At 34.3% G+C, this 14841-nt stretch overlaps 1 pseudogene; it reads right to left on the bottom strand.

Annotated features, from left to right (window-relative positions):
- Window positions 1-10431: 10431 nt before the first annotated feature.
- On the bottom strand, window positions 10432-11251 carry LOC150008621 (vesicle-associated membrane protein-associated protein A pseudogene; annotated as a pseudogene).
- Window positions 11252-14841: the final 3590 nt, after the last annotated feature.

Below are 14841 nucleotides of genomic sequence, written 5' to 3'. Positions count from 1 at the left end.
CAACAGAATTGCCTGGTAACGGTCCCTTCTGTGCATCGCTTTTCACTGGCAGCAGAGCACCTGCTCTCTTCCCGGGATATAGAACTCTCATTCAGAGGAAGATCATTTAGAGTAACTGCATTTCATTTGGCCATTGACTTCAGCAGGCTAAATCTCCACTGTGTAACTGTTCAGAAATAAAATGAGTAAATGTTAGAAAAACTTTAAGCTACTTTTCTTACAAAAGCCCCTTGCTCTGTGGCACTTTCCAGACCTTTTGGAGTTTTTGTGTGTAATCATACGTACAAACACCAAAATCATAATAGAAGAGTGTGACAACTTCAATTGTAGACTCTAAAAGATAAGGTGGTGATCATTTCTTGTTAAATTGTGATGAAAATAGCCATTGATAAAAATCAACTGTATTTCCAAACTCCAAAGACTCTGAAAAGCATTGTTTAATTTCAGGTAACAGGACTCATTCTTTCTTGAGGCTTATGGTCTCTAACATGAAAATTTGGCAGTATATTTGCAAGTTCCTGATCCCCGATGACTTATTTCTCTCAAATTTTTTATGATTTATTCCTTATGAAAATAAAGATTTTGCCTGTGCATGACAGGGATGCTGGGCAGAACTATTGAAGGGAAAAAGGTAGGCTGAAGTAAATTTATGTTCCAGATTCAAATTCTAATCAAATGAGTCACCATTAATCACATAGTGTGCGAGAATCTAGGACTGTGCACTGGAGAACAAACAGCCTCAAACTTTCAAGAACTTTAATGAAGAATTCGAACTAAAAGGTCTTTAACTCAAGCTAAGGTAACCTGAAGATGACACTTTGTATTGACACATAAATTTACCAAGAATAATTTTAACTTTCACCGTTTGTGATGACTGTGTGAACATTGACAGTCCTATGATTAAGCTTAATCTAGAATTTGCAAATGTTTGGTTGAGTCTCTTCTTTATTGTTACTGATCTTGAATTTATTTTATTTGCCTTCTGTGAAGGTATTGTTTCTTATTACCACAAAGAATCATGGATCTTATTTTACTTGGCCTTTTTTAGGGGTAATATTAGAATATGAATAGCAGTATGGGTCCCATTATTTCAAGCCTATTTGGTCACCAAAAGTAAAATTTGACTTTTTTCAAGCTATAGCAATCAACTTAACCCAAGGATTTATTCACTTTTCACTCTTGAAATCCAGGTTAAAAATAGCTATTTCAAATTTTATAAATTCCTGAAATAGTTGAAATTTTATTTTTAAGATGAAAATTATATTCAAGAAAATCAGAAAATAAGGATACATCATTTTAATATAAAATAATTTTCTTGTGTACCAGATGGAGGATAGTATGCCTGTATATTAATTTTTGTTTAGGTTTGAATCATTTAAACCTTTGCCTTTTCTCTTATAAAAAGACCACTTAATCTTTTCTCTCATATTTTTCATCTCTATCTATACATTTGTTTGGTCTTGATATAAAATACCTGTTCCTGAGTTATTTTTACATATTTCACCTCACAGTAATAATATCAGCAATTCTTGTCTACCTTGAACATATAAAATGCTCATATGAAATGTGAAAATAAGTTATAGATGAAAACATTACTTCTCATGACTCTGCTTTGCATTCTGCCTAACTCACACAGTTGAAGATACATGTCAGATTCTTTCTAAGGTATGTATATTCATAACCAGCTGTCGTTCCTCTAGCAAAGCTGGCCACGGGAACAAGGGCCGTGGAGGGCCATTGATCTGGTAATACACCACACACTCAATGGGTGAACCTTTGTGCTCCTTTTCAAGTGTTTCAGTTCCAACTCAGTTGCTTATGAATATGAATTACACAACTAGGAATCTGAGGTTAAGATTTCTCTACTGCCAAAGATTAATATATTAATGTTGCTCCCTGAGCCATGGAAAGTTCTCAAAACACCCCTTTTCTTCTAGGAATAAAAGAGAGAAAACGTCTCATTCTATTTTTAGAATTCTCTAACATATCTGAACTCTGTTGCATTTCCTAGAACCACTCAGTTACTACTCTTCCTATTGTTTAAAAGGCAACCAATGAAATCAATGAGTTCCGTTTGGGACATGAAGAAGCCCTGCATCTGTCCACACCATTTCTTCACATTGTCATTCTGGAACCATCCCACAAAGCATTCAGAACTGCTCCCTTGGCAGAAAGTTTGCCCTAGTCGTCATACTATGATGTCTTGATTCGTTTCTTCCGTGGCTTCCTCCAGGCCTCCCTCCCAGTCCTTGCACGCTCCGGGAGAAATAAGACACAGACTGAACCTTTTTAACTTTCTCAGCCCTTACAATTTTCTTCTTCATATAGTACATAGTTTTCCCAGGGGAAGTCACTGCAATGTGCATTTCTTGATTATTACTGTTAATAAATAGTGTCACAGATCATAGCTACTTCTCTTTGGAAAGCATAGTAGTTTGACACTGGATTTTCCTTCATATTTCTGTGTTAATATACTGTAATTCTCTTTCCATAAAAACGCTAACTGGTGCAAGTAGTGCGGGAATGTATAGTGTGGAAGATGTTCAAGACGGAGGGGGAAAAGTTGCCAAACATATTTTCCAAAAAGTGGATTCATCCTTTTTTAAACCTCCTGAAATAAGTTTCTTGTTCGCTATGAGGAGCAGCAGTCTGTGCCTGCTTGTAGTACCCAGTTGTAAGGGGCTCCCTGGGTCTGTGAACCACACTTTGAGAAATATTGGAAAAGTAAAAGAAAGAATGGTGAACCTCTATGAATACACTTCCATTTTACATACTAAACATGTGTGTGCACATGTGTGTTTGGGTGATAGTATAAAGTGTGCTCACAAGACACTCCCACTATGATTTACATTGTGTTATATATAGCACAACTGGTAGCTATTAAAACGTAATTCTTTCCTTTGATTACATTGTATTTTATTGGTAAAGTAGGTGATGAAAGTGATTTGGGATTAAAAAAAAAGTAATACCAGACATAACAGATGGATCTCCTATGCCCAGCTTTAACATACCCCTATTAGCTTACCCACATTAGGCCTCCTTATGAAGGTTCTGCACCTGAAGGTAAGAGTATAAATGATCATTTAATCATTGGTCACTTCCTGCCAGGAATCATGCAATAATTACATATAGCTCTTTTTTAAATTTTTATTTAATGACTTTGGAGAGAGAGGAGGAGAGAGAGGGAGACATCGATTTGTTGTTTCACTTATTTATGCATTCATTGGTTGACTTTTGTAGGTGTCCTGACCCTGACTGTGGATTGAACCCACAGCCTTGGCATATGAGAACAATGCTCTAACCAACTGAGCTACCCAGCCAGGGCCTACGTATAGTTTCTTGGTGTTGACATTCGTTTACAAGAAATAAAATTGACATTATTAATTTATTTCAATATTACCCATGGAACTGTTATTCATATTGAAAGAGATCACACAGATGAAAAACACCTGAGACCTCTCTAATTACTCATCTACACTATTTTTTTAAATTCTCAGTTGAATAAGTCTCCTAACCAGAATTTCCTCTCAAGTTTTTCCTGTTAACTTAGTATAATTGGTCTTCCTCAATAAAAGAAACATAATTTCTATAAGTAGCTTAATGTGAATATTTTTGCTGTCTCCATCCTTACAAACTAAATACAGTACTCTCTATAGATATTGTAAATTTTAGAGTGGGACTAAGTGTTTTCATGTACAGAATTAAAGCTCCTGTCTTCCCTCTTTGTAGATTTACTGTCTCCAGGATAAATTGGACTCATTTTGATTATTTATCCTAGTCATTGAAATGTTACGATCTGTTCCTAGGAATATTTAGCATTTCATTTTCAATAAGCTGTGCAATTAACATGACAAAGGTGAGTGTTAATATTCCTAGAAAAAATGATATCAAAGGTTTATTCCCAGTTCACATTAAAACTTGATTCCACCTTCTGATGTTCATCAAATGACCTTGGTACATTGCCAAGAAAGTGAAATTTGGATTCCTCACAGTGTTCTCAGAATGCAATATTATACATTGTCAGCTCAGTTTCCATCATGTCATGGTAAAATTACTCATAAAATATAATTGACCATCTACTTATTAGGAAACAACAATTCAAATAATCTGTCTGGTTTACTTACTTTGAAGTTAGTAACACTCTAGAAATTTTCTTAGTGTAGACTGCTGATGAAAATTGTGTATGGCTTTCTACCAGATCATATCTCAAAATTTTTTACTTTCTTTACATTAAGACAATTAGAAACTTAACAGAAAATGTGTTAGAATGAATAAAGGACATGCTATTGTGTCAAACATGAAAAACAGAAAATTCTTTATTGTGAATTCTTTATTCATAATAGCCATCAGCTTATTGAACTGTTCCATTTACCTCATTGTGATTATATGAATTTAAGATGTTTTCTTACTATATATGTTAAATTGTTACCTATAATTGTCTTCCTGGAAAAATAGGATTATTTGTAAGATTTTTATAAATGTACAATGTGTGTGTAAATACAGTTGCAATCTGGGATGACTCTCAGTAATCTTAATTCAACCGTTGCCTCCAGTTACCTGACACATTTTGTAAACTCGGCACCTGTGTGCGTGTGCGTGTGCACGTGTGCCTGTACCACATGTCCACTGTTGCATTTAGTCTCACAGAGACTTAGCACGTACTGTTTTTCTCCAGATATTTGAGCTATTCATGTAATGGGAAAAGTTGCCATACATAAACGTTTCTTAATTTGGCACACGTTTTCACATTTAATTTAAAATACAACTTTTCATTTAGTTTCTATGCTATTCATTTAGTTTTTAGCTTTTGCTTTATTACTTATTGAAAAAGTAAAGGAAATTGTCCATATGAAACTAACATAAATACAGGGTGGGGCAAAAGTAGATTTACAGTGTGAGTACATGAAACAGTTTATTCTTGTATTATTATTTATTAATGTTCATATTGTTTTCCATATAAACAAATGTAAAACTATTTTACCTCACTCTGTAATGTGGACATCTGTGTATATAAATAAAATAGACATTCTGCCTTATATAAATATCAGGAATCTGCAATATAAAAGAATTTATATGCATTTAAGAAAAGGCTATGATGAGTGGCTGGCTCTGTGTGGTCAGATAACTAAATTTTGAATACCAAAAAACAACTAATGTTATTAGCAAACAGGTATCTGTTAATAGATAAAAGTTTGGTATTTTATTCCAAATAGGGTTATGTATAATGTGGAAATCTGAAGCCATTATGCAGATAATTGATGCAAAACTATGCACCTCCTTGGTTACATTCATCTTTCTGATGACTTTTACACATGGTTGCCTCAGCTCACTGTTGCCCAAATGAAGGCTCTGGTGTAGAGCTCTGCATACTACTCAATGGATGAATAAGAATATAACTGAAGTAAGACATAGAAAGACATACTGTATGTTCTCTCATATGTAGAGTCTTCATTTTAAAAACGGTCATAGCTACAGAGAACAGATTGGTGGTTGCAAGAGGCAGGGGTGTGAGAAATGGATGAACTGTTTGAATTTTTAATTATTTTAGTTTAAATATATTGGATCAATTAAAGAATATTGGAAGAGGAAAGTATAATTTTACTTAAGAATCAATCTTAGATATCAATTAAATATATAAATCACTTATTCAAATACTGATTTCACAGTATTTAACAATATTTAAGTATTAAATATTTCTAGTTATGGTTTTGATCCAAATAAGGTCTTCCAATTCAGTGATACAGCACATCTGTAAATAGTGATTAGAAAAGAAAATGTATATCCCAATGGCCAGGTACCTATTGAGCCAAAGGTTACCTCAAATAACTCATCAGGCAAAGATGTCTGTATTTCTGGGAAATGGAGTGTAGGTAGCAAGGGAGCTGAAGGGTCCCTGAATTTAAAACAAATGGAAGTCACAAAACTAAGAACTTTTCTGGAACTATTTCTAAATAATGCAAAAATCGTTATTAATGACAGCAGCATTGCACAGATTTGGGGCAAGAGTAGCAAAGATAAATAAAAGCCAACAGAATTAGTTGAATTCCCCCTTACCTTCTCTTGGTGACTGAAATGACAGTGTGAGAGTCATAAATGAAGGGGGAGGGGCTAGATTGTCTGCATCCCCAACCCAAAACTAGATGAATAATCAAGCATTTGTCCCCATAGCTCAATGTATTCTTAAAAGTAAAGAAACCATTTATCCTAAAAGATGTATAAAAAATAAAAGAAATTGCAGGAGTTTATTCCCTACACAAACTGTCTGATGACAAATATGGTGTCACTCTTTGGAAAAATCTAGAGCCAATATCCATTGTACATATAAATGTGTAGCTTTCTCACTCACTTTTCAAAGCCTCCCTTGAAGTATATGTTGGGCTTTGCTTGGCTGTATCTGCATTTCTCAGTGTACAGCGGTCTCAGATTTTCCTCACAAGACTGTGTCTTTGCATGACAGCTTATAATTCTTGATGGTAATAGGAAATAAAGTCTTGATATCTAGTCATGTCATGAAAAAAGTTACTTATAAATGTGTTTGCAATGTAATATCAGCTATCACATACGACATAAATTAGTATAGGTTGTATAAAAGTACTCAGTATTGCTTATCTATGTAAACATTTTTCAGAGAAAGTTTAAGAATTGAAAAGTCAAATGTATTCTCTACATAGTCTCTGTTGCTCACCATTTTTTCATTAGGTAAATCATTCTCATGATGGAAGGGATAGTACATGTACTTAACAGTCTCAAAATTGTTTTAACAACACATTGTTAACCATTGAAAGTGATGTGAATTTTAATTTTGAGAACTTCGCTTGCTATTACAATGAACAATTACTACCAAGATTTTCATATATTTCCTCCAACTTTATCTGAGAAATACTGAAGTACACTTTTTGATTGAATGAAAAACCCCATACCATGTGAATAAAGAAAATCCGGTTAACACTTTGAAAAATATAAGCCATGTATGAATAGGTTAAATGAAAATAGAAACAGTATCACTTGAAGATCAGTGTCACCATGGGACTATTCAAACTAATATTCAAATTCAAAATTGAAATGCTCACGTTACCTCCTCCTTGGGGCACACCCACTTGAATCTTCTCTTGGAGTGAATTTTCTTCCTAAACTCTAAGGGTCTCCACAAAATTTGCAACCAGGGGAGCTATGGGCAGTGGCAGCTCATCCTGGGCTAACTCCCTGGATCTGTCTCCAAGACCTTCTTTTCTCTGACTTCCCAGTGAGCTGACAGCAGCCCAGCCATGGCTCGCTTCCTTCCCATAACTAGGGAGCCAAAGCAGCCCCACCTAAGTTCTCTCATGTTGCTTCTTCTATCCTAGGCCCTTCCTTGTTTCACTGTCCCCAGCTTTAATAAATGTAGTCTCAAAATCAATTTAAAAAAAAAGAAAGAAAAGAAAAATGGAAATGCTCAGTATAACAGCCACTAATAAGACATTTGTTGAACTGAATAAATAACCAAATTAAAACCAACAGAGGAGCCATATCTAATTTGTACTACAGGTGGATTAGTAAATTCACTGCCAGTATTTCTAAGATAATTTTCTCCACAAAATCACACCATAACCTCATTCTCAATACTCTCAGAGTTTAAAATTTTAGTCTATTAAGTGCAAATTGGTAGTTACAAAATAGTGACAGGAATGTAACTATAGCACAGGAAATATAGATAATACTGTAATAACTGTGGTGCTAGGTTGGTACTGGAAATATCGTGGGAACACCATGTGAAGTATACAGTTACTTAACCACTATGCTGTACACCTGAAAGGAATACAGAATAATATTGCATGTAAACTGTAATTGAAAAATAAAAGTTAAAAATCTTTAAATAAAAATAATTAGGCTCATAATTTAATAAAGCAAAAGAGAAAACTGGCTACAAAAGAATAAAAACTTTTAATTTAAAAAAATTTAAAAATAAATATTTAGTCTATCAAAAATACCATGTGAAATAGGCAGCACAGTAATCTCAGGCTCTTCTCAAAAATGGTAATCTTCCTGAAAGATTTGAGTGCAGAGCTACATAGTCCAGTGAAGCTCAGTTTTGAATGTAAAGCATTCAAGGCTCGGTTTCTGTAGAACTTGCATGCTCTGAGTGTCTCCAAGATGGGCCTCTGAATCATCTCAGAGGGGAAGTGCTGCAGGGTGAATAGAAGTCTGGCAAGCTTGTCTCTGATTACTCCACTCCCCAGTAGATTTGAAACCTTGTTTGGAAAGGTTTTTACTACCGTATTTTCAAGTTCTAGAAAGATTTGCATATTTCTGTGTAAGAGTTACTGAACTGTGTGTTTGTAAAAATGAGTAACTATTAACATTTTTTTCCTTCAAGTAACCAGAAATATTTTGTTTTGCTGTGGCAGGAGGCACTTCAGAAAACACAAAGGTTGGAAAAGTGTACGAGTATGTTCCAGAAACCGTTGATGTTCATTTGAAATCTGTTCAAAATAAAAATATCTTCCTTTCTGGTTTATTTTGTAGTGTTGCTTTCATCCAGTTTACCGTGACTCAAGCTCTTGCATTGGGCTCCAGAAAACAAAGTTCTGGTCATCTCATTTGTGCATGAGAGGGGCAGTGGAAATGTGTAAGTTTGTCAAACTAGAGTTTGGGAGCAGCTAAATGATTAACCTACGTATCTTTCCCATTTGAGTTGCACAAAGAGATGTTCTTACTCCTAATGAGTAGAAAAGTGGCATTTACCAAGATTCCTGATTAATCACTAAACTGCCACGTAAATTTCAGAAGTTAAAGTCATACCATAATTCCTAACCTATTGTGGGGGATTTCTTCCTGCTCAAAATGAAGATGTGTACTATAGGTTTAATATTGTAGATCCCTTTGTGGTGATTTTTATTCTGCTTGCCAAAAATAAGCTACATGATTCCAACTGTTTTCAGATGTAGATACCAACAATTAAAAAGCTACAAATTATTTTTGCCATAAAAGTCTATTCACAAAAGATCTATAGAATTGGGAATCTAGGAACTAACCAAAAGAAAGTTGTGAAAAATACCTAAGTAATTTTGGCCTTGGACATAGAGAATATAGTATATATGTGCAAATAATGATTTATTAATATATTTCAACTTTCAAACTCTTTAAATGCTTTCTTATTTCATAAATTTGATTTAGACTTTACCATTTGTTTAAAAGATAAAAATCAACTTAAATATTTAGAATGTGCTTAGAGTGCAAGACATTCCTTAGTTACTTGACTACTAATTTTTATTTTCAGTGATTAGGTTAAAAAATAAATGGAAAAAATTTCAAACTCTTAATTATAAGACAAATCAGATATGTAAAAAAACAAAACAAAACAAAACTGGTTTCTGAGGATGTTTGTATGCAGAACTATTTCAATGGGAAAGCACAGTCTGCCCAATTCTGGAATGCAAACACAGAATTATAAGATTAGTTTCCCGTTAGGAAATCTTTATTCTCCTGAGATATTTAGCTGGTGCACTGAGATATGAAGGTGGATGTGGAGAGTTTTCTTTGACCTTTACATCCAGAAGAAATGAGACCAGGAGAGGAGTCTTACTGCAGAGGACCTGGGAAATGTATTTGCAGAATTGGCTCCTCTGTCTTCTTTGAATGAATTGCATTTGCTTACCCTATCTGAGCACAACGCTGTTTTTTCCTGGAGCTCAAAGCTGGACAGCTTCTGCCTGAATCACAGAGACTCATTTCTCAAGCCATGTTTCAGGCAAAGAGCATGGGTTAACGTAGGGGGATGGGGATTGTAACTTCAAAAGGCGGAAAAAAGAAGTCGTATTTTCCTTTCACAACAGAGCACATAGGAAATACTCTTACAGGTCAGTGAAGAAATCAGTTATCCAGTCATTCATTATTTGATCAACTGAAATCTAACTTGCTCAATAAGAAATTCACATAATTTTTATAGTTTTTTTATGTTAAATAACATAGGACAGAATTGTAAGGATGAAAAACTCAGTTAACAACTGCCTCACAAGGGATAAGAAAAAGTCTATCTTGATATTAACAAAGGTAAAGGAGAAAATTAACACTGTAAGAGGCACCATTTCCTCACAGAATACCTCTGGGCTTTTCCTGAATGAATGGGATTAGCAATCTAAATAACTAATATTTCAAGAGGTAATAGCAACAGATAAACTTTAAAGGGATTATTAAAACAACATTCACCATACTGAACAATTCTTGAACTTTTATTAAAACCACAAAGAAACAATTCCCTTTTAGGCACTTATGAAATAAGGGACTGAATGTGCAACTGACGCGTGCTCGTGATGATCTGGTAATATACAATTTGTCCAGTAGCTGAAAGGTTTGTCTCATTGTGTTTTCTAACCCTAAGAGATCATTAAAGGCAGAGCCTATGTGATGCTGTCACACACACACACACACACACACATGCACGCACATACGCATTCAGTCACCGTGGACCATACTACCAATGAAATGGTAGGTAAACATACTTTTTCTGGTCAAGAGAAAATAAAAGAAATAGTACTCTGCATGCTTTACTCTGTACAGTGAATTTCCCAGAAAGAATCCAACGAAAATGGCTACAATTACAAGAAATGAAGGAAGAAGACAGGTGACGATTACCTCTGAAGGACACAGTTGAAGTCGATCCAGGTTTATCCAAGTGTGCTACCTTTCTTTGCAGAAAGCTTTCATCTCTCAGGTGTTGATTTTCTTCTGATATCTTCATCATTCTTCCTGAAGTCTTTTCCATTCCTGCCTGAGTTTCCTTGTTTCAGTATCACTGAGTGAAACACTAGGTGGTTTTGCATTGTATTTAAATGAATTCAGAACAGCTTTGCTAGGTTCCATATCATTCCATTTATCATTTTCATGGGGCATGTCAAAAACACATCTCAATGAGAATCCATTAGCTCATCGGATTTTGCCTCTTTCCACAGAGCTTCCATTTCTGAAATGTTTGGTGGAGCAAAAATTGTACCATAAACTTATGTTTACTTTTCATTGGTATCATAGTCAAAAGGCTGCAGCATTACTGAAATAGTCACAGTCTAGCCTGGGTGGTATAATAATTCCACTGTCGGGCCTCACACAGTACGGTCAAGGTGCTGTATGTAGTCTTCACTCTGAAACATACTTTTCTGTCTGATGGATTTCACTACCTAAGATTTGCAGTGACTGCATCTGTGAAGGGGCCTTTGAATTTGAGGTCTGTAGGAAGGTCAAGATCCTGATTCAATTCCTTTCGATAAGGAATTGACATATGAATAGCTAAACCATATGGTAGTTCTACTTTTAAGTTTTTGAGGATCCGAAATACTGTTTTCCATAACGTTGTACCAATTTACATTCTCACCAACAGTGTACAAGTTTCTCTTCTCTCTACATCCTTATCAAACTTCTTATCTTTTGATTTTTAATAAGTGACATCCTAACAGATCTACTGTCTCGTTGTGATTTTGATTTGCATTTCTCTGATGAATAATGATGTCCAGCACCTTTTCATACACCTGTTGGCCATGTATGTCTTCTTTGGCAATATGATTATTCAGGTTCTTTGCCCACTTTTTAATTGGGTTATCAGTATTTTTGCTTTTGAGTTGTAGGATTTTCTTTTATATTTTGAATAGTAACCCCTTATCTGATATATAGTTTGAAACTATTTTCTCTCATTACATAGGTTGCTTTCTTGTTTTGTTGATCCTTACTTTTACTTTTAGTCTGATATAATCTCAGTTATTTTGCTTTTACTGACGGTGCTTTTGGTGTCATAAAGAAAAATTCATTGTCAAGACCAATGTCTGGAAGCTTTTTCTCTTATGTTTCCTTCTAGGAGTGTTATGGTTTCAAGTTTTACTTATAAGTGAAACAAAACATAAAAGTTTGACTCTCCCCAAACAGGAAAATGGAGATATTCCAAATAAGGAATATGTGTAACCTCTAGTCAAAACAAACAAACAAAAAAGCAACTCAAATATTGACTTCCAAAGTTGTATTACTTTTGCTTTTTAAGGTATATTTAATCTCTGAAAAAATAAGAAATAAAAGACCTCTTACTAGAATCACTTTAGATGGTGTCACAGAGTAACAGACCATAGTGTCATTAGACAGAACGTGTGGGCTATGGTCCTGCTGCCGCTACACGACTCTAAACAGGTTGTTTATGTTCTCTCTGAGACTTGGTATGTTTGGCTCTAAAATAAGCGTATTGAGCTGAAAAATGTCTAAGCACCATAAATTTCTCAAGGAGTAACAATGATAAAATATCTCTTCTCAATGCTATTACATTTTGATAATACTAATAATAATGCTATATCTAACACTGCTAATGTCAAAATGAGATCTTATAAATAGCTAGAAAATGGTATTGATGTAGAGAAACAATCTGAAAAAAATAACTTTTAAATCTCCTTTTCTTCTAATAAGAGCAGGTTAGGGAGCCTAATTTTCCTAAAAATTTATCACCATTTTTGGTTCACTTGCCTATGTTAATGGTTGATTCTCATTGAAAATGCCAGGGAAATAGTCTAATAATATCAATCTTCTCAGGTAATTTTAGGTTCTTAAAGAAAGAAGCAATTAATAGGTGATGGGAGTCAGAAGTGATGTGTTTAAATAAGTTCCCTGCCCAATGCATTAAGCGCATTCACATATTTAACAAGAATTTTAAAAAATATATGCCTGCATTTTTATAAGACTAATTTTTGTCCCCTGGACTACATTCTGAACTTTCATTACATCTAAGCTCTAAAACTCTGACCTCTTGAATAGCTAATAATATTTGAAGAGCTGAGGTATTAAAGCATAAAAATATTTTTTTATGAAGTCATCTTCTTCTGGTGGAGATTGTCTACTATACTTTTTCATTCATTTGAAGAGAGCTCTAAATGTACCCTGTGGGAAGAAAGCTACCATGACAATACATTGATGCAGTAATGATATTTTAGTGTCTTAAATGTTTAGAATATGAATCTAGAAAACATACTGATGAAAAAAGGTCACAGGAAAGAAAATGTAATGAAAAGATATTAATTAAAGTGGCCAAAGTCTTAATAAGCCATGCAGTGGTTAACATCAGACTAAACAGAATCTGATATACTTTGGAGGTAGCAAAAGCAGAAAAGGAGACAGTTCCCTGGTCATATTGGAGACTTTGGATACAAATCCTTTAACAGTCATTTTTTAAAATCTTCATTCATCACTCTATGATTTGTTTTGGATATTTTTCTTTAGTTCGTGTACAGTTTGTTCTGAATTAGACTGCAATTAATTTGATGCACTCTACAAATCTGCACAGATTCAACAAATGTACATATATATGTTGGTTTTGTACTTGAACTCACTGTTTTGTATAGTTTTGTATTTTCCTTTGACTATGTTCTTGTAATTATGCTAGAGTTCATGTATATAATTTAAATTGTTTTAAAACAGAAAAACTCCTTATGTTGCATTTTATTGATGAAGACTTCTTAAAAAGGTTAAAATTATATTCTTTATATTCCACCATTCTCTATACATACACAGTGGTATTGTGTATGATACATTTTAGGGTACATTTTAGAATAAAGTTTCATTTTACAAAAAAATATTTTTATAAACTACACTGAATTTCTGTAGTTATAATTATTTAAGAAAACCTATAAGGATAAAATTAATTTTATATTAGTTTTGAAAATAAGAATGTAACTAGTAAATAGTACAAAATATCTAGAAAAGTATTGTCATGATCTCAAGCATTAGGTTGACTCTGAAGTCAGACTTCTCAAGTCCAATTCCTGGTTCCACCATTTCCCACTGTGTGACTTTGGACAAGATACTTAACTTGTGTTTATTTTTATCAGACATAAAATAGGAATAAAATAGTACCCTATACCAATCCAGTGACAATTACATGAAATGATGCATATAACTCACTTTGTATATTGCCTGACACACATAACAATAAATGTTGCTGTCGTCGTCGTCGGCAGCCGTCCGTCTCGAGAGACGATGGCGTAGCTTCTTAAGAGTCTATCTGCACCGCCGAGAATGGTTGTGCAGTCCGACTCGGGAGTGACACGGTATCTGTCTCCTCCCGTGTTGAATCGACATCTTGCGATGACGCTGAAGCTACAGAGCCTGGGCAGGGTGATATGGAGGGTCTGCTGTTGCCCATGCAGCAGACCCCCCCTCTCTTCGCAGCTGAAGGGTCCAAGGGAAAGACGGAGTCAATACAGCTTGGCTTCAGGTGCGCCGCAGGAGTTGCCGGTGTTGACTACAACGTCAAACCGCCTTAGGGACTCCGGCTCCGGATTTTCTGTCGGGGTTTACTCCCTTAGCCTTTCCCCTGAAGAGGTATGCCGCAAGGCAGCGGAGGTTTTTGGAGTCAGAGTTTTCCTTCTCTGAAATGTTGCTGTAATTACTGATAATAACAAAATCTAATGAATCTCTATTATAATTAGAAAATATTAAAAGAAAAACATTTCTTAGATTGATTCTATTATAGGAATAAAATATTTAGTGCTTATTTTAAAATCCCAAAATATGCATCATATTTCTCTTAAAACCAACTGATAAGTTTCCTTTTTAAAATTAAAAAATGTTAAATGTTTTGCTGTTTCAAGGAGGTACATTAGCTGACTAAAAACTTTAAATTTTAAGTATTCTTTAAGTAAAACCTTAATGATATGTATAAGTGTAAAGTTTCCAAGAATTACATTCTATGTTGATTTAGCTTTTCAAAAACCTACCTAGGTAAATGAAGTCTTTCATATTAAAATCAGTTAGAAAAAGAATCAGAAGTCTGAAAGATTTTTAATTTTTCATTACTTCATTGCAATTTGAGAAAAAGAAACAAGAATAGCTTATATAAAA

This window comes from Furipterus horrens, unplaced genomic scaffold (genome assembly GCF_987537825.1).
Source record: "Furipterus horrens unplaced genomic scaffold, mFurHor1.1.pri manual_scaffold_5, whole genome shotgun sequence".
Taxonomy (NCBI): Eukaryota; Metazoa; Chordata; class Mammalia; order Chiroptera; family Furipteridae; genus Furipterus; species Furipterus horrens.
Note: the sequence above shows the minus strand (reverse complement) of the source record. Positions and strands in the feature narration are given on the sequence as shown.